This window comes from Lissotriton helveticus, chromosome 4_1 (genome assembly GCF_964261635.1).
Source record: "Lissotriton helveticus chromosome 4_1, aLisHel1.1, whole genome shotgun sequence".
Taxonomy (NCBI): Eukaryota; Metazoa; Chordata; class Amphibia; order Caudata; family Salamandridae; genus Lissotriton; species Lissotriton helveticus.
In genome coordinates, this window is record NC_136063.1 from 150,728,027 (window position 1) to 150,750,513 (window position 22,487).

The 22,487-nt window shown below is 43.0% G+C and overlaps 1 protein-coding gene across 1 annotated transcript in view; it reads left to right on the forward strand.

Moving 5' to 3' along the window:
• The window catches only part of ARHGAP39 (Rho GTPase activating protein 39), an 854,292-nt gene that overhangs the window by 669,307 nt on the left and 162,498 nt on the right, over nucleotides 1–22,487 (forward strand). The window lies entirely within an intron of this gene.

The window sequence follows — 22,487 nt, forward strand, 5'->3', positions numbered from 1 at the left end:
AATCCTACACCTTGTAGCCCCCTTTGTCTCATGCAACATTTTCTATACACTGATTTACACACTTATGATTCATTGTCTCCATGTGTGTGATGTAAAGTGCTCTGACACCCTACACTTGTACGAGATACGCTATAAAACAAATAAAATTCATGTACGAGTGGGGCTGTAGAGAGATGAGGGGCACTGTTGGAGAGAGATACTGAGGGATTCTGTGGAGGAGGGGGTCATGGGGGGGAGGGGAGGTCACCCAAAAATATTGTTGCCCTGAGCGCCATCTGCACTGAATCTGGCCCTGAGTTGGAGGATGCTAACATCCCTCGAAATGTTTATTTTGTTCTCAAGTTTTTGACTGTGCTTAACATTGAATGTTTACTCTTATGTTATATTGCGATTCAGATTTCATGGTTGACATCTTAGTTTTTGTGTTCTCCATAAGAATGTGTGTGGACATGACTTGGTATCTGGATACACTGTAAGGCCATCATTTACTATAGCCTTATAGCCCGCCGTAGCGGGCTATACCGGCTATTAAAGGCCCGCTGAATCGTTAAAGGCCCGAGCCGAAGGCAAGGGACTTTAACGAGACAGCGGGCCTTTAATTGCCGGTATAGCCCTGCTACGAAGGGCTATAAGGCTATTAGAACATTCTGCCACTAGAGGGCAGAATGTTCTAACAAATTAAACAAAGGGTTCTCAAAGCTCGAGGGTATATAAATCCCCTCGAGCTTCGAGAAGTCTTTGTAGAACATTGGAATGTTGCTCTGCGGGCCTTTACCGGCCTGTAGAAGCAGGGAGCACTCCATTGTCTGCAATTGAGCTCCCAACATTCCAATGATCTAATATACTTTGAAAGCTAATACAATTGAATAAAGAATGAAAAATCTATTGTAGAATGCATCATTTTTTTCCCTCGTGGTGGTGAGGTACGCTCACTGCGCTTGCTCGCTACAAACCGTATAGGGGCTGGTCTGACAAAATTTGCCAAGGCTGCTTTGGGTTCTAATACGACCCGGGAGTCTCAGTGCGTGGATTGCATACGTCACTGGCGGTCTGAGATCTGCACTTCCGGAGAGCTCCTTTCAGCCACCGGCTTGCTGCCCAGCAGAGCATGTGATGGTCTTTTACTTGGATTATTTTCACAAGTGTGGAGCAGAAACAAAGCCATATTGTGCATTCGCGCTGAAGCACCGACATCGACTGACCCATTAATTCAGCACAGAGAATCTATCCACTGAGCTGTTAAAGTCCCAGTATCCAGTGTGACAGCAAATTTGTTATTGCTAGGTGGTCTCGCGGGGTAGCGGGCTTTGTCGTAAGTATGGATTTATAACACAGTGGAATACTGTCCGTGAAGAAACAGAGGGTATTATTTTTTACCTCGCTCTCCTGTTTATTTATTTTTCTTAGTCATTGGTTTACAGACCAAATGATTTTATATGTAACTTTTTTCTTGCAGGAAAAGCATGAATATCAAAAATGCTTAAACAATTTTAAAAAATGAAGATTTAAAAGGGGGTGTGATTCAAGATTGTGTACAGAGTGACTAATGGCATCTATTTTCGCATCAGTTCATGATAGATGTGTAACTGGTGAGCAAAAGCAAAGTGTGATTGAACAGACCAATGGATGAAGGGGGCTGACTGAAAGGCCATCTATGTGTAAATCTGAATGATTCTTTATTAAGATTAAGGCTCCCAGTTTTCCATTCTTACTGATTTTTACAGATAAATTCAAACAGAAAACAACGTGTTTCCTGTCTGCATTTATTTTTCAAAGCAGAAAAATACTGAAAATTGTGCTCCTTTGGAGTGCCTTGCCATGCTATCATTCGTGAATTCCAGGTCCAAAGCTGAGCAGTTAGAGAGCTTGGGGAGTTAAAAAAACAGGACCTGATTTCCTTAAATACAGGCGTATGTTAAAGTATAAGTAAAGTATAAAAGTTTATCTGTGGGTGTAATGTTTTGTTATATTTGGCTCCTTAATTTGCTGAAACTCGACAGGCATCAAAGTATGAGTGCATGTTCATGAGTTAAGTAAATGTGGAAATGTACCATATTACACCTTATTTTATTTATTGAGTTTGATATTGCACTAGCTAGACCAAAAAGGTTGCCAAGCGCTTTACAAGTTGTGGGAATAGAAAATTAGAGCTACAAGCGAGGATACGAGTAGGTCAAACACAGTCTAAAGAAGTATAAACAGTATAACAATAATATAGTGAGGACAATCAAGTACATAACTAAACAACATTAGGTAATGATAGTATAGCAAAAATAGTGACTGAATGGGTCAGGTGACTGTAACAGAAGAGTCAATACAGGGTGGTTGAGTTTATGGGAAACATGGATCCACTTGTGATCGAGTTGAAGTAGTCGTTTAGAAGTAGAGATTTGAGGTCGTGTTTGAAGCAAGAAAAGGAGGGGTTGCAGCAGAGATCTATGGGGAGTGAGTTCCATATCTTGGAAGCATTTCCTAAGATAAAGCATGCCTGGGTAACTTTCTTTTTCAGCTTAGGGGTATGAGAAGAAGCGAGTTGGAGCCTACCAGAATCAGGCCACTACCTGCTCTCGAGAGTCTGGCTGCAAAGTATTTGGGGTTAGTTATACAGAGAGCTTTGCGGGTAACACAGGCTGTCTTGTAATGCATCTTCTTTCAATGGGAAGCCAGTTCAGACTCTTGAGGGCAGGTGAGATGTGGTCAGACTGCTTCGATCCTGTGAAGAGACTGGCTGCCGCGTTTAGAGTGGCTTTCAGGCTGCAAGGTGACTTTTTGGAGTTTCAGTGAGGATGACGTTGCCATAGTCCAGTTTCGAGGGTGAACAGCCTTTACAACGCGGCTGTTACACCGCCGTGCCGTTACAACGCGGTCTTTTCAACGCAAGTCGTTACCACGACTTGCGCTGGAGGGCGCTGCAGGACAAGGAATTTTTTTATTTACTATCCAACACCTTCCCTACTGTACGTAGGCTGGTGTTGGAATAGTAAATTAAAAAATTCCTAAGTCCGCACCCCCTCCAACGCAAGTCGTGGTAACGACTTGCGTTGAAAAAAACGCGTTGTAACAGCACGCGTTGTAAAAGTACACGTCGTAATGCCGTACATCCAGTTTCGAGAGGTCTAGTGATTGTGCAACAGTCTTAAGATCGTTGAGGAGGGCGAAAGGTTTAATTTTTTTTTAGATGTTTTAGTGTGATGATGGCTCTTTTGGCTGAATTGTTGATGTGTTCCTTCATAAACATATTTTTGTCAAGGATGATACATAAGGACTGTACAGAGTTAGAAAGTGAGAGAGATCAATCTAGTGCGTTCAAATTATTGAGCCATTCTCGGATTGGAAGAGGACTGTTATTTAGGGAGAGGAGTAGCAGTTTGGTGTTATTGGGGTTACATTTTAGGTAGTTGTAGTTAAACCAGGTTTGTATGTTGTTTAGTGTGGCATTCAGATGAAGGTTATCTCTGGGTGACGTTATTTTGTAGTTGAGTTGTGAGACTTCAGCATGTAGGTGATATTTGACCTCTGCTTGCTTCAGAATAATGGTGAGGAGTTCCATAAAGAGATTAAATAGGGTTGGAGAAAGGATACTTGTGTTCTATGAAACCCATCCCAAACTAACAATATTACCAATATTGTAATTGTGACCACATCAGACAAGATTACATTAGTGTCCACCATATGCAGGATTACCGGCAGTGATCCCCAGGGCATCAGACAAGGCTGCGAGCAGTAATGTAAAAAAAGCTTTGTCAACTTTGATCGCTTATACATAGGTAATAAACAACAGCCACAGCTGCAATGCCCCTGGCACAAATTAAATTGTATTAGTAAAAAGTCTCCCTGCGTCATTTATCACTCAAAATCACCTTTAAATATTATTTTGGAAATTCAGCCAAACATCTGCTTATGAGTCTGAAATACACAGTGTCATGGATACACAATTTTGGCTTATATACATTAATACAACTAAGAAAAATGTTCTAACTTACTAGGCTGAGATGCACACAGGACAGCTACTTACAGGCAGCTGGAGAGGTGCAAAGTAGCTCACAAGCTACTCATTGGAGAAGCCTCGTCTAGGGCACACAGAAGCATGCACTCAAATTACCTAGGCACAAACCCCATTCTATAACATGCAGAGTGCATGCAAGGCACACACCCAACACATACACAATAACCCGGGCCTGTGATGGATGGATGGAAGGAAAGAGGGTGGGACTACATATTTTTTACAGGCCTTTCATGTATTATTGACTTTTCTTCAAGCAGCACTTTCCAGAGAATGTTATTATAACATATGTTTCAAATGAGGTGATGTTACAAGAAGTACTGCATCTCTGTTGGTACCTAGTGTATTTGGCAGTGAACACCTTAGCTGCTTGTTTATTCTGCTGTGAGATGGGCATTGCCCCACGTGTATTGCAAAGACCTAGGTACTTTGTCAAACAGTTTCACCCTGTTCTACAGGAAAAAAAAGATTATCCATTTGGGCACCCTCTTCCTCTTCCAATACTTGGCAGTGAATGCTTAGGCTGCCTTTCTATGTCTTCATTATTCCATAAAGAAGCCGGTGTAGAAAATAAATATTAGGTCTGCAATTTCTTACAGGCTTCATTGCTTCTGCTGAGCACTCCCAGCTGTCCCTACTTTTTTACAGGCCTTTCATGTATTATTGACTTTTCTTCAAGCAGCACTTTCCAGAGAATGTTATTATAACATATGTTTCAAATGAGGTGATGTTACAAGAAGTACTGCATCTCTGTTGGTACCTAGTGTTTATTTATAAATTTACCTAAAATTTAAAAACATTCCCACGTAGGGCCCTCGTGTATCTGGCCAAATCAATGTCCTTTTTCACTTACCGTCCAGCGACCGATACTGCGATCCATACCTCCGTTGAGTAGGCTGCAGCTCATGGTCCACCATACGTAGATCCTGTTTCTCATGCGGACTCTTGAGAGTTCTGGACATTCCCTCTAAGAACTGATCCAGATCCCGAAAGATCTCAGCTCCCAGAGCACTGGTATTGGGTGAAAGAAGAGTAGGAGGCGGTGGTGGGCTACCACCTTGCTGAGCACCACCCAAGGAGAGCAGGAGATTGAGAGCTATACGGACCCGACAAGCCCAAGGTTCAAAGTTTTAATTCACAGTATCTTGTATGTCCAAAGACTGTATTACTTGAAGTACTCGGGCCTTGTACAGTGGAAGGCATTACTCTGACCATGCTAGAAGGAGGCACAATGAGGCAGCTGTGCTCCTCACCTTGGCATTTACAGGTAATGGCTGCCACATGGCAGTGCTAAATCTGCATTTGTAAATTCTTCTGAAAACGGATTTTCTAGAACGAATGGAATTGTGGATGTTTTGAGGGATGGTGTGTTGGTTCTGCTGGCAATGAAGCTTCTCCCCCTTACTACTGCTGTGGAAGAGTAGAAGCAGGAGTTATGCAAGCAATGTCAGCTCCACACTTGACAAAAGTCTTAATGTGTGCACTCACGGGATCACAAGTCATGGTCCCACACACCCAGACAGGAGCCTAAGGGTGGCACAGCCTCACCCCTGCCCAGATGTGTGAATGTTGTTTCCCCCTTTCCAATTTGTACTAGTATTTTCACCCTTAAGGAAGTGCGACTCTGCCCTTCCCTGGCTACCACCATTATATGGCCTTTAATGTTTGAGTGCAGCATGTACATGAATGATGCTTTAGTCAGTAGGCGAAGCAAGGAGAGTACCGCAAGTACACACCGCGTCACAGGAAGCAACCCAAACGCCCCATCTCTAGGTAGAACGAAGTACAATCTTTGAATCCCAGAAGGCGCCTGTAGGGCTCTTTTAGGATTAAAGGGGCCATCTAAGGAATGATGTCACAATGCGCCTCAAAGCCCAAGCAGGCGCCTTCACGCAAAGGAACATTCTGGAACGCCTCTTGTCTGTAATTGCTCGCATGCAGGCAGGGTCGGTCCTAGGATTTTCAGGGCCCTGGGCAAAAGGCAATGTGCTAGGTCCCTGAAATTTACATAAGTGACACCTTCTGATTTCAGGGAAGCTGCTTTGTGCAGACTCCAACTGGGCCGCAGCTCCTCCTGTCAGCCAACCACGTACCTCTTGTACAGCCCATTTCGGACTGAAGGTGTGAGAATTGCTTGGGGGCGGAGTTAAACCTGTGTGGGCTAAAGTGCTGACAATGGGTGCCCAGTGGAGTCTGAATGGGCAGCCAGAGAGGTGTCCCCTCCCCTAGGGCTTCCCACACCATCCCTTAGAGGCCGCGGGAGGGGGGCCCCCTCCCATGAGCTCAATTGTAAAGAGCCACATTTCCTTCACTTTGATTGGCAGGGGTACTCAAGGACTGGTGGGGTGTTACCATTGTGCGGGGCCCCATCCTGGTAGGCAGGGTGCGAGGCCATTGGCAGCTGCCCACACTGCCCATTCCTAGCGCTGGCCCTGCATGCAGGACTGGAGCAAGGAGGATGTGGCCTAAGGGTTAGAGCCGCCGACCTTGGCGCTGGGGAACCAGGTTCGAATCTCTGCATGGCCTCAACATACTGTGATCCTGGGCGAATCACTTAATGTCCCCGTGCCTGAATTCACTTAATTATTGTCCCAGTGACTACGAAAAATGAATGCCCTTGTGTAACATACCTGGTGCTCATGTAAAGCGCTCCAATACCTTCAGGTTGAGTTCGCGCTATATATATAAAAAAATATTTAAAAAATGCAAGATGCTTGTTGACAGTGGGTTTCCCGTTTAGCATGCCTCCCTCGCCGAGTTCAGATTCAGGGGAGCGCTGCTCATCCTTCGGGGCCGACCTGCTGAGGTGTGGTGGTAATTGCATTTTTCGCCGCGTTGCTTCAGACGCCATTCTGCTGCTGCAGCTCCCTCACGGACACTTCTCCCGCGCTTTCTTTCTCTGACACACATGAGCGGTCACTAGCACTCGTGCCCCACGCCCCCTCCCCGCGTCGGCGTCTCGTTACCACACAGCACACGCTCTTCAGCACAGGGACGTGTGCACACGCATGGCCGGGTTTGTATCGAGCGCCACAGCCGAAGCCATGCGGGGCCAGACAAACAATTGACGTAAACACAGGTGGCGGCTGGACAAATCCTCACACTGCCCCCCCTTCCCTTCCCCTCTCAGCGTGGGAGCTGAGACACCCCTATGCCCCCACCAAGGTTTTATTTATGTCTGGTTAACAAAGCGTCTCACGTGGACACCGCAGCGCTTCATACTGACAGAGAACACTGCAAACAAGAACACGGGCTCTGACTGCTTCTCAAGATAGTGTTCTTTAAGGAGCGGCCCCTCGAGCTGTTAGGCACAGGGAACACTCCTCATACACAGACACGTAAAAACACAAGGTACACAGAAAGTACAACGCTGTTGGGTGTTCACTGGTGGAGAGTTTGCAACAGCGACTTTCTTTTGCATACATGTCCTAGAACTTAGTCTGCTCAAGATACTATTAGAGGTATTCCTATGATATTGGAGACGTGCGTGGCATTTTGTTGGACGACCTTTGAAACTTATTGGAGGAGAGACTGTACCTGTGAAGGGAGAAAAGGCAATATAAAAAGAATAGACATACATCTATGGAATCAAGATAACTAATGTTACCTAGAGAATAAAACGTCTAAGTAGAAATAAAGTCTATGGTGCCTAAAATGGAAGTACGAGAGATTTCAAAATGAATCCACTCTAGGAATAATCGAGCTAAAGGAGATTCCTGTGGGATACATAACCATTTCACCATAGAAGGTCGTCTAGGGTTAAAATAGGAAAAGTTTCAGCATTGGTTCTACTGGAGAAGTACCAGGGTGTAGAGAACACTGTGCGATAATCTGACAGGTCCTGAGGAAGGTGGCTTCTACTGTTATCTACTACCACCGAAACGCGTCGACCATGTCTTTATAATATCCTACATTTTGTAGTGACCCTGGTAGGGCCTTTAACTAGAGCCAACGAAACGCGACAAATTGCACAGATAATTTGTGGTGTGATTCTGTGTGAAGTATGCATGTATGGTTTGTGTGTTAGTTGTTCTCTTCCTGGTCATATTGTGTTTAATATATGAATTTATGAATCAATTTTCATGTTGCTAAAATTGTGTACATAGGTAATGTCTTTTTGTATTTTTTAATAATTATAATGTTATTAAAAAAATAACAAAAGAAAAAGTAATTCAAATGATAAATAAAGAGAATGGAAATGAGTAACAGCTAAATTTGTGTTCTGTTATGCCCATGCTTATTTGTAAGAGGCTAAAACCCTTAAATAAATAGAGAGGTAATGAGGGAGTGTATATTCGGAGTAGTTGTTACATGTTATCCTTTTCCCCTCTTCTCCCTGACCTGTGAATTAGCACTTTAGAGGGGGTCCCATTACTTTCATAGGGAATTTCTATGATATTGTGTCATCAATGTTCACAACAAACAGTGACATTTAACTGCCGCAATTTCGTAGCAGTTGCGAAAAACGGGCGGGGCCTCGTCGGCCATTGGCCCACGGCAGCATGGAAGGGGTTAATAGCCGTGGGAATTAATATACTCTGTGGAGAGTTACAGCGATCACCATTATATACTCATGGTACCACAAGTGATGCTGGTACCACAAGTGATGCAGCACTTTGCACGGTGCACATTTGTGGTGCTAATTCAGGTTGCCCTCTGATGGATCATTAGTTCAAGCCGTACAATTAAATATTGTCAAGCCCATTTCAACCCACAAAGAGGAAAGCGGGTATTGCATTTACAAACCACAAAGGTTTAATTAAAAGATTAGCAACGTTACAAATTCAAATCATCAAATTAGTTGTAAGACAATAGCCAGTATGTATATGTATTAGTCGATATAATTCAAAACAATTCAAATTCATAAATACAAAACAAATTATAAAGGCGTCTCAAAATAATTCAAAGCAAGGCTCAGTTTTCCATTTAGGGAAATCCCTACTCAGCTAAGTTAGGGAAAGGTCTGCAAAGTTTGGGAGACATCAGGCAGGGGAAACGGCCTCTACAACGAAGCAGTTTCCACGAAATCCTTTACCACGCATGCATTACAACGCATGCGTGGTTACAACGAGAGGTTTTACCACGCATACCTTTACTACAAAATACGTAGTAAAGGCATTAGTGGTAAATGAAAAGAAAAAAAGGGGGGTTTGGGGGGTCTCCCCCATAAAAAAAAATAAAGCGTTGGGATAAAAAGGGGGGTTAGGGGGGTCTCCCCCCCAAAAAATCAAAACTAACCTGAAGAGCCGAAGCCGAAGCTGAAGCAATCAACGTCGTTAGAGAGGAAACGGAAAGTAACTTCCGCTTCCTCTTAACGACGTACGACCGACGTAAACAAAGAAGATGGAGAGAAGGCGAGTTAAAAGGTAAGGGGCATTTTAGTAAAATAAATATATATATATTAAGGGTTAAGGGCAGGGGTAAATATAAGGAGTGGAGGCTGGGGGCATGTAAGGGGAGATTTATAACCTTTATCAAGAGTATGCCCTCACCATGCATACATTTACAACGAAAAACGTTTTAAATGTATGCGTGGTAAAGGAATATTCGAGGTAAAGGTTATGCGTGGAAAACGAATTCCGTTGTAACGCATGCGTGGTAAAGGCATGCGTTGCAACGGAATTTGTTGTAACGTCATACAATCATCAGGCAGAAGGTGTCAGTTCAGAAAGTCTCTGAAAGTCAGGACATATTAATCAAATAAAGGTTTGCCTTGCAAGTGGAGAAGGCATCTGCCCAATGTGTCAGTTAAACTCATTCGGGCAAGGGAAAAAGGAATCTGCTGTAAATGAAACTAAAAGGGTTTGTGCATCTATAGGGCTGCAAACACATTCCTAAAAGGACAGAATTCTAAAAATGTCAGTAACACGTAATGTCTCAGAACAGTCAGCCAATCAAGTGAAGACAGAAAAGATACAATTCCAATCTCATTAAAATATACAAAACTTTCTCAAAAGCAGGCTTCGACTGTGACCGTCAAACTAGCAAATAATACGGGCCGCTTGCACTCTCAGGTGCAGCTAAAAGGACTCTATTCAATTAACAAATTCCACCACAATCTCAAAGAGCAAAACATTATTTTCTGCAGGAGAGACAAGAAAAGTAACAATTACAAGTTTTCATATGCTGCTACCGCTTTTCATCAAATAATAATAAATGTTCGCAATTTTGCAAGCAAAGTAACAATTAACACGAGCCCTTTTTAAAATACAGGACTACATTAACTAGAATCAGTTTAAACGTGGAAAATGTGCAGAAAAAACATGTGTAAAGGCCATGTAACTGTTAATATTTGTGCACAAAACATTCAATAATGAAAACTTTATTTCACAGGCTATAGACTGACTATTTGAAGAGTCCCATTGTTGAAAGTGATCCTGTCCAGAATGACTTCTGTGGTTAGATTTGGTGGAAAGTTGATGCTCTAGAAAGACAGGGTAGGGTGTTCATGAGCAGTTAATCCATCCAATAATATTACTCCCTTCGACCCACACCACGTCTATTTGTAGATTCTTTGTACCTCATCCTACTGTGCTCGATTCTCAGTTTTGAGTTACCTCGCCCGTTACTCAGGATTTCACAGATCCTTACTTTGGTATTGAGGTAGCCATATATGAGCAACATTGAAATCGAGAGCGCATGTTTTGCAGTTTAGGTCCTTTGATGGTTGTCCCTTGAGATGTGTTCCAGTGATAAAATGGTTTGTCCCATTAATGGATCGTTGATCATTTTAGTTAAAGGGGAAACTTGCAAAATCCATCACTTTTTTGTAGCGTGGCCAAAGAGCAAAATTTGGTTGGAAAATGCCCGATATGCCCAAATATGTTCCACTCCTCTGGAGGGGAAGTGTGGGTAGTCAATCAGATTTCTGTTGTTTCTGCAATCTAATTGGCCATCCTTTCAACCAATCTGACTAGGACCATATGTTAGACCTATTCTAATTGGCTGCTGGTAGCACTTTCACAGACTGTCCAAGATTTGCTTGTAGAATGGTCATCTCTCAGCTGTCCAAATGCCACTGCAAGATTCTACCTACTCCTCACCGTTTTTTCCAGTCCAAAGTAGATAAAGTGGATCTCAAAAAAAGGCAGATTAGTACCGGGATTTACTTCCATTTACAATGTAGGAAAAAAAGGGGCATGCTCCTTTGACTAAACTGATCAGTAGGCAACAATAGTTTCTTAAAAACCAACTATGGAGCACTGCTGTAAAATGTACATAAAAATATAGATTTGTTGAGTGAACACCAAGATAGCTCCCAAATGGAAATATTGACGCAACGCCCTTTCTGGTCATTGTTTATATCACTTGTCAATATATCTGGATTTCATTGAAGCATAAATTGCATCTCCTTCTGCATGAAAGCTAAAAAAAAAGCTGTGACCATAAAGTAAAAGTGAAATGCTTTTAATTTGTGTACTGAAGCCTTAAAGGCCTCCTGACATCTGAATTTGACTACTCCTAGTCGTATTTCTGTATTTTAACAGGGGCGTCAATTGAATTCAGATTGCCCACAAAAGTAATCTTTTGAGGGCATAAATCTTCTGGAGTGGGAAAGTGACCATGGGAAAGGGTACACACTGAGGGATATTAACGTTTGATTTAGAGAGACTGCGTGGCCAACTATTGGCCACACTTTTCGCGTTCGCCTTTTCAGTGAGCCCCCCAGCATGGCCTGAGCTGGCGACCATTGACCGTAGTTTGTAGTTCAAATGACTAGGCAAGAGGGTGCAAAAGCCCGCTCATCGTTAGAGGTAAAATCTGAACAAGTCTAAAATTGAAAAATATGTAAAAGTGGAGGGTAGCAAAAAAATAAAATTTAAAAAGATTTACTAATAAGTATGTGCATGTAAGCCCAACTTGGATTTGCAAAACTTACACATGCAGACACCAAATATGATTCTTTGAATCAGGATTGGCAGAATGTTACGTACAAAGTATGGAAGTATTGTGGCATGGACAGAACTACCTTCAGTGTGGGGAATTACAGAACTAGCGAGTGTAGTTGTAGGGGTGGGGTTGTGGACACACCTGAATGGATCCACCGGTAAAAGCGGATGAACACACACCGGTGTTTAGGAGCAAATGCATTTTGAGGGAGCACACTCCTATTTAATGGGTGTCTCCCGTTTTAAAGGGAAATATTTTCCAAGGAACCAAAGAAAAAAAGAAAGAGAAGCTAATGCATGTTTGGGTGAAATTAAATTTACTAGGTGTATTTCTTCTGTATGTGAGTACTCCCTGATGGTTACTACTCTCAGAAATTCAGAACACACTTATTAATACAAATTTCAGAAGAAAGATAGAAACAGTCTACGCCCAAATATTTTGTGTCAAGCTAAGTTGCAGTGCTCAGTGTCTGATATTTATTTTCAGTGCCTAGGGCCCGCCTCCTTGCTGTCCTTGCTTGAGTAGGAGGAGGGGCAGTGAGAAGCGAATGGAAGTTAGGATGAAGGGCTGCGTGTGGATATAGGGGATTGGAAGTGTGACATAAGGGGCGGTATTTGGGACTTCGAAGACTAGATCCTTACTCTAATCCATGACTTTAGACAGACTGTTTTAGGCAGTTGTATTTTAAGGAAAGTAAGCAAAAATCAGCCAGTTAAGGAAAGCCTGCTTAAAAACAAAACCACACATAAGCTGGGGACGTCGAGACCCTGAGTATTACCAAAAGGGTCTACTTATTTCTATTTGCACTACCCCCTACTCACAGCTTAGCTCTCCTCAGTGGTTAATTTGTAAAAAAATAAGTGGCAGGGCTCTCCTCAGAAAGCAGCTTGCCCCAGCCCATTTCTCGTGTTAACACCGCTTAACACAGAACCATCTACTAACCGAGAAAGTGGAGGGAGGATGTGGCGTAATGGCCAGAGATGCCGACTTTGATGCTGGGGACTCAGGTTTGAGTCTCAGCGTCTTCTCAACATCCCCAGCAAATCATTTAATCTTCCCATGCCGACCATAAATAAATGTGTCTTTAACTGGTGCTCATGAAAAGTGTAGGGGTTGATGATTAAGTGCTGATGCTGAGCACCGGAAACCACCAGCTCAAATTAAGCACTGATTTCCTCCCTCTAGTTCGCCCTACTTCTCGCCCACTAAATTGGCTACAAGCAGTACATGAAGCAGAAGAAATCGCCAATATAGAAATACTTCTCATAGCACTGAATCGTAGCCAATGGGCAGTGGTCCAACCCACTGCATAAACCAGGATTTCTACTGTCTTTCTCTGACAACCCACACCAAAAACCTCACTGTTGAGGTGAATGACTGGACCACCTATCACACCAGTGCAAACAATTTAGAAAAATAATCTTACACAACTGCTACAAAAATAGTGGGTCTCTGTTCTCCTTAAGACTAATCAGAAAGTACAAACGTATGGAAAAGGACAGCTGTGCCTCACTGTGGACAGCTGTGATACCCCCTTCATAGGGAATCGCAATACACAAAAGAGATCACGTGAATTCCTAACAACGCTCATTTTCATGTAAGGAGGCCCTTACACCTTTATCAGATTTTTAGCTGAGTCCTGCAAACCACACTAATAATAAAATAAAAAAACTTGCGTCCAATGACCTAAAAACCTATACCATTGTTGTAACAAACACATCAGGCAAGCATCGCATTAACTAATTCTACTCCACCCACTGCAACAGTGGAGAAACCACACCAATCGCAAGCCACATGAACGTCACTCTTTACCCTGGTAGCCAATGCTGGTCAAGGGTGGTCAAGTGTTACGCCTGTCGGAGTATAGTTGGATGGTGCAATTACCAAAACAAGGATAAATCGAATCTCTACTGAAAACCAATCAATGGAAGCAAATAACCCAGCAAATCACTGGCAAGCTGTGTTGGGAAAAATGTGGAGCGATTCATCATAATCATACGACACGCCAAGCACATGGAGGACCGCAACCTCCTGGGTGATTTACGACTGGCAGCTGGGATTACATTACGTTACCTGTATTTTTAAAGCACGCCTTTGTCCTTGGGCATCTTGAGGCCAAAGAACAGGTATTTGTTTTTTCTTTCTTTTTTTTTTTTAAACCAAACTCAGTAGTACTCACAGGCTTACGAGTCCCAATTGGCACTTTTGACGCTGCCGACCATCCGATGTACCCAACAAGAATCCAAGAAATGATAAAAATAGAAAACAGATTCCAACAATGTTTTACTTCATGTCTATCCAAAAAAACACATACAACTGATGGTGCAAGAAGACCGCATAGCTCGAAAACTGGAGTACCCCAGGGCACGTTATTATACCTTGCGCTTCAGCAACCTATGTGAATCCTTCTTGATTACCCTACCCGGTTCAACTCTTCCTTCACACATAAGTGGAGCACAAACAAAAATCTCTGATAATTAAATGGTGGCGTAAACAAAGACCTTGGCGCTTTCAGTGACCTCCTCCCATCATCGAACGATGGATGGAGGCTGGCCAGACAAGCTACGAGTGAGAAAACCCAAACCCTTCTAGTAGGATCAAAGCTTCTGCAGGATCACTCCTGCTGGCTCTCTCTGGAAGCCCAAATCGAAGGGCAAACTTAGCTGTCCCACAACTCCAAACTGAAATTGGAGCAATTAATAAACAAGCACACCCAAAGCCACCACAATCACATTTCAGCCTCCAATAAAATATTAGGTTTTCTTGAGAGAAGCCATGATCGAGTATGTAAATACTCAACCTTCCTAAAACGCGTTTTCACTGGCCACTGAATTCCCTTTTATTATGCAGAAAACTGTGTATCTCCTTTGAAAACAACAGTGACCCACCATCTGAGTCTTTCCACTACCTTGATCTCCTGCAGCCTTCATCTGCCTTTACGTGAATTATCACCGTCCTACCCAATTGCCATTGAAGCGGCTACAAACACCTTTCCAACACATTTACTCCCTTGCAGTGTGTCTTGCAGAAATGACAGCCCCTGCATCTAGCTACTTTCTGCCTGAACAACTTGAAGGATGAGATGCTTGGATGCCCTCAATCATGACCGTGGAGTTATCCAATCCAGTGACCTTCCACCCAGGCGCACTAACTAAACATAACGTGTATTTATAAAGCACAAGTACCGCCCAGGGGAGGGTCTCAAGGCGCTGAGGAGCAAGATGGTGCTCCACAGCAAATGTGGTGTCCATGTGGAGATGTTTAATCCGAAGGAAATGGATTTGTTTTGCCACTGGCCATCACTGGTCAAGCCTCACACCGGTCGCATGTCCAGCTTGGACCCTACCTCGCCACATGAATTCATGCAGATCACTGCGCTCTGTTCACACGGACAGGTGTGTTGTGTTTGTAACTTGCTTCTCTTAGGACCCTTCAGTTTCTTTCTCAGATTTCTCGATGAGTTGCTTAGGTCTCTACTCTAATGCACTTACACATTGAGTTTATTTTTCATCATAGCCTCTCATCCATGCAAGGCCTTGTTATTTGATGTCTTTTTTATTTTTTATTTTTTTATTTTTTATTTGATGTCTTGTGTACTTTTACAAAATGGCGACCAACCACAGGTATCATGAATGCGCCTTGTGCTTTCTATACAACATTGTGGTAGATCACTTTGTTTTTGTATCGTTTTGTTTTCGTGCCTAGGAAACAAATAGGTTCGTGGACAGCCTGGGGTAGAGTGTGTGTAGCTGCCAAGAAATCTCTTTCTGACATCTGGATTCCTCACCTGTTTCAGAAAACATTGCAGCACCGCTTTCTTGCGTGAAGGACTCTAGACTGAAAAACATGTTTTAGTTTTGACTCATTTAACATCACTTTATTAAATGCCAGGTCCCTGTTAGTTATACCCTAAAAAGATTTCAGCTTTTGCTTCAAAGTCCTTTTTTATTTAATCGAAGGAGCTGCCTCCAAGTAATTGGCCATGGACAGGCCTTCATATCGAACATTAGTTTTCACTGCTTTGATAGCCTTGTGATTTCGCAGTTCCAAATGTTACCCCTAGATTATTACACAAACGTACTCTTCCAATGGTAGACCCATCCACGTACATGCAAAATGTAATTTTCTTCTGGAGAAGGCGATGATTTTTTTTTAGCATGTTCCTTTCTTGCATAGACTCCTAAAGTGTCTAAAAATAGTTTGAGGGTCGTTTTGGGTTCTACCTAAAGCACCTGAACCGTGCACGTATTGCAAAAGATGAACACTATTGGTCCCTGATCTCTGAGGAGAGGAGCCAGCAATCCTGAGTGATGCTGGAATGCCCAAGACAAACACTAACAAGGCAGGTGCCAATGGGCTTGATGGTTTTAGTCCTCTATGCGCTGTGATCCAGACGACCTCCTCCCTCTAGGAGTTAGTCATTTCAACCTATTTGTTTCTGTAGAGTCTCTTTTCAACACAGAGTAAACCCTTGCCCACTCCCCTTGCACCCACTGCCAGCCTAAGCAAGTTCCTATCACTAGTGTTGAAAGAGAACTGCAAGTCAGTATGGGCCCCACAGAGACAGGTATTCACCTGCCACACTGTTGCGTTACCATTTAACTGGCAAGGCATCAGTGGTCCATTGGAGATCTCTGTTGCCTAATGATTTGCAGCGCGTCATTGCTTTCTCGTCATTGTCGCGCCAGTAGCTTTGCATGTATCCTGGAAGCTGACTCCAGAAGTGGTGTAAAGCAAAGATTCATTGAGTTTGTCAGTGCTCCTTTTTAGGTCTTGCCTACAAAGCGCTTTAGCTGTCTGGCGATAACTATTGTCATTACAAAACACACAACATACACTGGCACACAGATACATATAGACTATAACAGGGTTATGAAAAGCCCCTTACCGTAGCCCTTGGCCACTGTGGTTTAGCTGGCTTTAGACATTAGCTCAAATCAGCCCACACCATTTCTCAGAGCTTAACAAGTAGTTCTAAACTCGAACACTGTCATTTACCTATTGTTGACCCTTGAGCACTTCATTTGTTTTCTATTACTTTACTTTTTTTAAAGGACCTGCAGCCATGTTGGAAAAATATTTGCCGCTACATCATGACACGTGTGTATTCTTCACGATTCCTGTGCAAACAGGCATCCGTTTCGAAAAACATAATAAAAATTCCAAAATGGCCACCCTATGCAGACATGCACCATGATGCATTAGTGGCTGGTTTAATGTTTCAACAAGACTGACGTCTGTTTAAAAATTGTAAAGTAAACATAAATAAGCATTGGCAAAGCCAATAGTTTGTCTCTCCCTTTTTTTAAAAGTAGATACCTATTGATTATGTCAGTTCTTGTTTTTTAGATAGCAACCATCTCTCAACAGGACCGATACAGATACATCTGGTTCCTGGCTTTCTGGTTTTTAAGGACTTCAAGACCCGGACTATTTCCTCCCTCCAACTGGTGTGTTCCACTCTTTCCCCATGTGCAATGCACAATTTCCATATTGTAAACTCAGATTCCACTATTGGTGTACTCCCCTTGGTCCCCATGTGCAATATCCCATTTTTCTATATATACATAGCATAGATTCTTACTCCTGGTGTGTTCCCCTCAGTCCCCGTGTACAGACCCCATGTCCATGTACTAAGACCGGTTCTTTTTGGTGTCACATTCCCTTCTCTCCCAGCCGGTTCTCTGAAGTTTGCCGCCTGCACTATGCCTCTCATTAAAGTGCTAACAATGATACAAATTGTCTCCATAACATCATTTACTAGTTGATATATTTTCACAGTGCCCTGGAAGTAAATCTGCATGTCTGTTCCCACAACCGCCTTGGCATAATCTTTTAAATTAACATAACACCCTAGTTATTAAGAACATTTGTCTTTCTCTGTGGAACAGCGAATCATATTAGCAGCATCAAAGAAGAGCACATTTTTCAATTTGCATGAATGAACATTTGCTAATAAATAAGGGATGAATGACACTCTCGCTTTGTGTTGTGGCTTGCATACAAGAGAGCAGGAGGGCTCCCTAGGCAGGGTGTCATGGGGGGATCTAAATTTTTTTTCTCTGTTACAGTTTTTTGTCAGCTTCATAGCTTGTGTGTCAGGTTTGTCTTCAGCAGGGGAGGCTGTCTTTCCCCTTTGGACTTCTCTAAGCCCAGTGTTGCAGACTCAAACAGCAGGCAGGGCGTGGACTGGGCTTCCAGTGAATGTTCATTCATTTTTTGGTCGAGCCTGGGCAGGCATGCTGTATTCAGGTTTGGGCTTGAAGCTCCACCCACATTTTAAATTGGCTAGTGTCATTGTCCTTTGGAAACTGAGGTTTTTCATTGGTCAATAGGCTTAGTAGTCCCTCCTTAGTACCGCCTTGTCTTATTTTGTAACCTTCCATGAGGACACCCCCTATTCTTTAGACTCGGTTCGTCTAAGAAAAGGGCCGCGGCCAACATTAAAGTGAAACGCCGCATGGGCTCATTTACAAACAAGCATTTGCAAAGCAGTAGGTCTTGCATCTACAAGAATTTCATAAATGCGAAACCTATTGCATTTCAAATGCTTGTTAGACTAACTTATCGGCACTGATACGTTTGACGTTCCTGTCCTTCCCATAGCTCCTCAGCAGCAAACAATAGGTAGGCTGTTAAAGGTTTAAAAGTGGCGTAAGGAACTGAGCCTTTGATTTCATTGTGGGTCAAAGTGCATGTGATATCATTTCCACTGACCCTTGCATTTTGATGAATCGTCATCCATGGAATACACATGGATCTTAACCCCTCCCATGCTCGTGACGGAACCGTTCCGTCACGAGCCTCGGGCAGGCTGTGCTGGTTGACGTAACGGTTCCGTCACGGCCCACTCGCCGTGCCTGCGCGGTGCGAATTCCGCGCCTGCGCTGACGTTCTAATGGGCGGGCGGGTCTGTGACGGAACCGTTCCGTCACAAGCACAGCTCACCCGAGGGCCGTGACGGAGCGGTTCCGTCACAAGCACGGGACCGCCGCGCGGCCCCGCCTCCCCCTTAGCGCTGAGGCGGAATAGCCGCCGCAGCGAAGGGGTAAAGGGGCTCTAGAGCTGCTTCTGCTGGTGTCAGATCCTGCAGCCATGGAAAAAGGCATGTCTTGGAGAATAACTGCTGCTGCAATTTAAATTATGAAAACCAAATGGCTTTCATTTGTTTGGTCCTGCATTTCTAAAACTAAGGTTAATCAGCAGAAAGGAGAGTTGTATAGCAACATGTTTAACTTTTGCACTCTACAGGTCCTTACGGGGACTAAACAATCTGTATCTCTGTTTCAAAACATTCTGAGATGCATCATTTTTAATCTGACCTACATTAAGCTGATTCTAATAACTGTAACAAATTAGGTAATGCGTTTTGGTGTGTGTAAGTTCTGACTGCAAATTATGATTTTATTATTCATGTCTGCAACGCACTGTCTCTTTTATATAAAAGATCAAGACACCAAGGTTTTAAGTGGTTTGTGGGTAGGCTAATGATGTCACCATATATTTTAAGGAATTAATAAAATACCGTCTGCTTTACCTTAAAAGGAAATTAAAAGTCATTTTAGAGTTTCGTGACCGTACGAGAAATGTTTGCTTTGGATCTAACTCCTATATATAGTAATGAAACTCCTTGGTGGCATGCAGTATCCTATATGTACGAGGGTGGTACTTTTGCCCCTATATCATTGACAATTTTTTTTTTATTTTTTTTTTTTCAACAAACTATGTCACAGCCTCCAATGCGATTCAGGAGCAAACTAGCTGAAAACAACATTTATTAAGAGCTGTTCTGTAAAAGAGTTGCAGAAGTGATGTGTATTTGTGTGTTGGTGTTGCCATATTCGAAATGTTGTGCTCTGTTTCCGCTGCCTAAATAGCATACAAACTTGTCTAAATTTAAGAAAGATCTGCGAACTTAGGGTGGCATCTAAAGAATGTCAAGTGTTTAACCTTCAAGCAAAGAGGCATGGTCTAATTGAGATGTGTAAGGGAATAAGCAAGAATGGGAAAACTTTCATTAGTTTATAACATAACATGTGTATTTGTAAAGCACACGTTCCTCCAGAAGGGTATCTTGGCGCTGATTAACAGATGTTTATTGTTACCCAACTCAATGGTACTCATTTTATCAACCGCAGAAGGATGAAACGCTGAGTGGACCTGCCGGGATTTGAACCATGAGGTCGAACACACGCATCGGTCCACTAAGCAACTGGACCTGGTTATGACTTTTGATACTCAGATATACCTTCCAATCACTAGAGTACTTATTTAAGGAAGAGTTAACCTATGTTTGGCGGTGAATGTCAGTCTCAATGAAATAATTCAGTTTGTTAGTAGATTAATGATTCCTCTAGCACAACAAGAGGGTGCAGGCACTGACCACTGGGTTTCCTTCCAGCTTCTTTCTGTTGTTTGATCGTTGTCTTGAAATTGTGTGGAGTGAGGTCTTGGATACATAATCGTATCTATGGACGTCTTATAGATTCAAGGGTACAGCGAGATGTGCTCAGTGCTAAATTTGTTGAAAGATTTGTGCAAGGGCCTAGGTATTTCTCAGGAGGCCACTGCAGCTTGCACCACCAACTCTTCCTTTCACCGCTGCCAAAGGCCAGTGACAATGTGCACTATTACTGGCCATCCACGTCTGTAAGAATGGCCTGAAGTTGCTGGTATTATTATTTTTAATGCAGTTTATAATGTTAAATCGTCTGGTGATATATAAAAATAGACAGCGCCACCATATGGTGGACTTTCATAAATTTGTGCCAGTGCAAAGAAATAAGTGCTGTGGCTGAGAACCTGCAAACACTGGCACAAATTATGCACTAGGGTGCCAACTCCTACCTCTGGGTTACCCTTCCTATCCCTCTCCATTTGGGCCACAGCAGCAGTGGCAGGAACTCCAAGACGAGCGGCGCTTTAAGACCTAGGTTCATTTTTTGTATTTTCCACTCCTTACTCGAATCCATCCAAAGCAAATAGGAGACGGCTTTGAAGCAAAGTCTAGACAAAGTGTCAACGCAACGATGTCATCTGGGGCAGAGGGAGCGTGATGTCACTTCCGCTTCCACTGGTATTTTGGTGAATGGACGTCCATGCTTACATCTGGTAACATGTTCAGCTCTACTTTCAAGTAGGGAAGTTTAATATTCGTTCAGTGCTCAAAATGCTGGTGTGCTCTGAGTGCAGGAGGCCTCAGTGGCACTGCAAGTCACCTCACACTGTCAGCACATGAAGTCTCAAGCATTCTCTCCATCTGCCTTACGCCTACAAGAGTAGGCGAAGTGTGCTGTCGTAGTACTTACGCAGGTAGAAGGCTTGGTAACTACTCTGCCATTCCCTTGCTCGGTTACTAATTTGTCTCAGCCCGAGGGCCATAGAAAATTGCATAATATAAGACATTAAAATTGAGAATAAAAACACAGTACTTACAATAAAAGAAACAAGATGCCGAAGAGCCATGTAGATGTCTAAGGTGACAGCCGGCATATCTCAGTCATCAGTTAACCCACTACGTACAGATCTGGTCTTTCTCCAGGCACAACGGCGATACAAAGTCCCCTTTTGAAATAAACTTTGAGATTCTCTTCCTAGACAGAGTGACCTAACTTCAGAACATGTTCTTGTATTGTGCTCTAAAAATAAGGGATGAAGTATTTCCCTCCTTTTCTATAGGGTCTAAGAGCATACAATGGCGAATGGAGCTCCAGCACTTATTGGTTTACAAATTAAGCACTGGTTTCTCTGCTGCCAATCTTGCATGTTCAGCCATCTGAGTTCCCTAAATTTGTTGACCATGGAAAGGTATGAGCCAGCACTGGTAAAGTCCCAAGCTAGAACCTGACCTAAAGAGACAATTTTTCCTCAGGATGTAGACAGAGCAAATACGACTCCAGGACAAAGGAAGTTTTGATGGCAAAGTAGATTTTGTTAGTCGGTCTCCATTCCAACCCGCTCAGCCCTTCGATGATCTAATTATCACTTCTTTATAAACTCCTTGCTGTCAGCAGATCTTGATTCGGGATGATCCCAGATATCAGCACAATTAATTTTTATTTTCATGTAGCCGCTATGTAATCACAACAACAGAGTTTTCTATTACCTTTGATTTCTAGCATGTCCAAAAGAGCTTTACGACAGCTTAATAAATACTTGCTTGACCATATCCTGACCCAGTACTTAACTTGTTTAGGAGAGATGTCGATTCCTCTCCCAGTGAGGCCTAGTTAAGCCCTTAGAGCCCCCATTGGGGCACTGGGACCTGGGTGGAGGATTTGGCATCAGAACTTATTTTAGATCACTTGGAGTGACTTGGGTATTCTATAGCTCCATAATTCTGCACCATAAGATCCGGCAGCTACGGCTTCGGTGTTATAGGTGGTTATAACCGTCTCCAAGAAATACCAACCAAACATTATGTAAAGCTAATAATGCCTGCAGTGCTTTCAGTCATTGAAGACTCTTTTGGCCAGTTGATCTGCCCAATTGAGTTTGCCATCAAAGCGTATGCAAGATAGTCAAAGGACTTGAGTGTATCCAAGTTTCTGTTTATCTTGAAGGACGATTTTATGATTACAATTATATTAAGTAT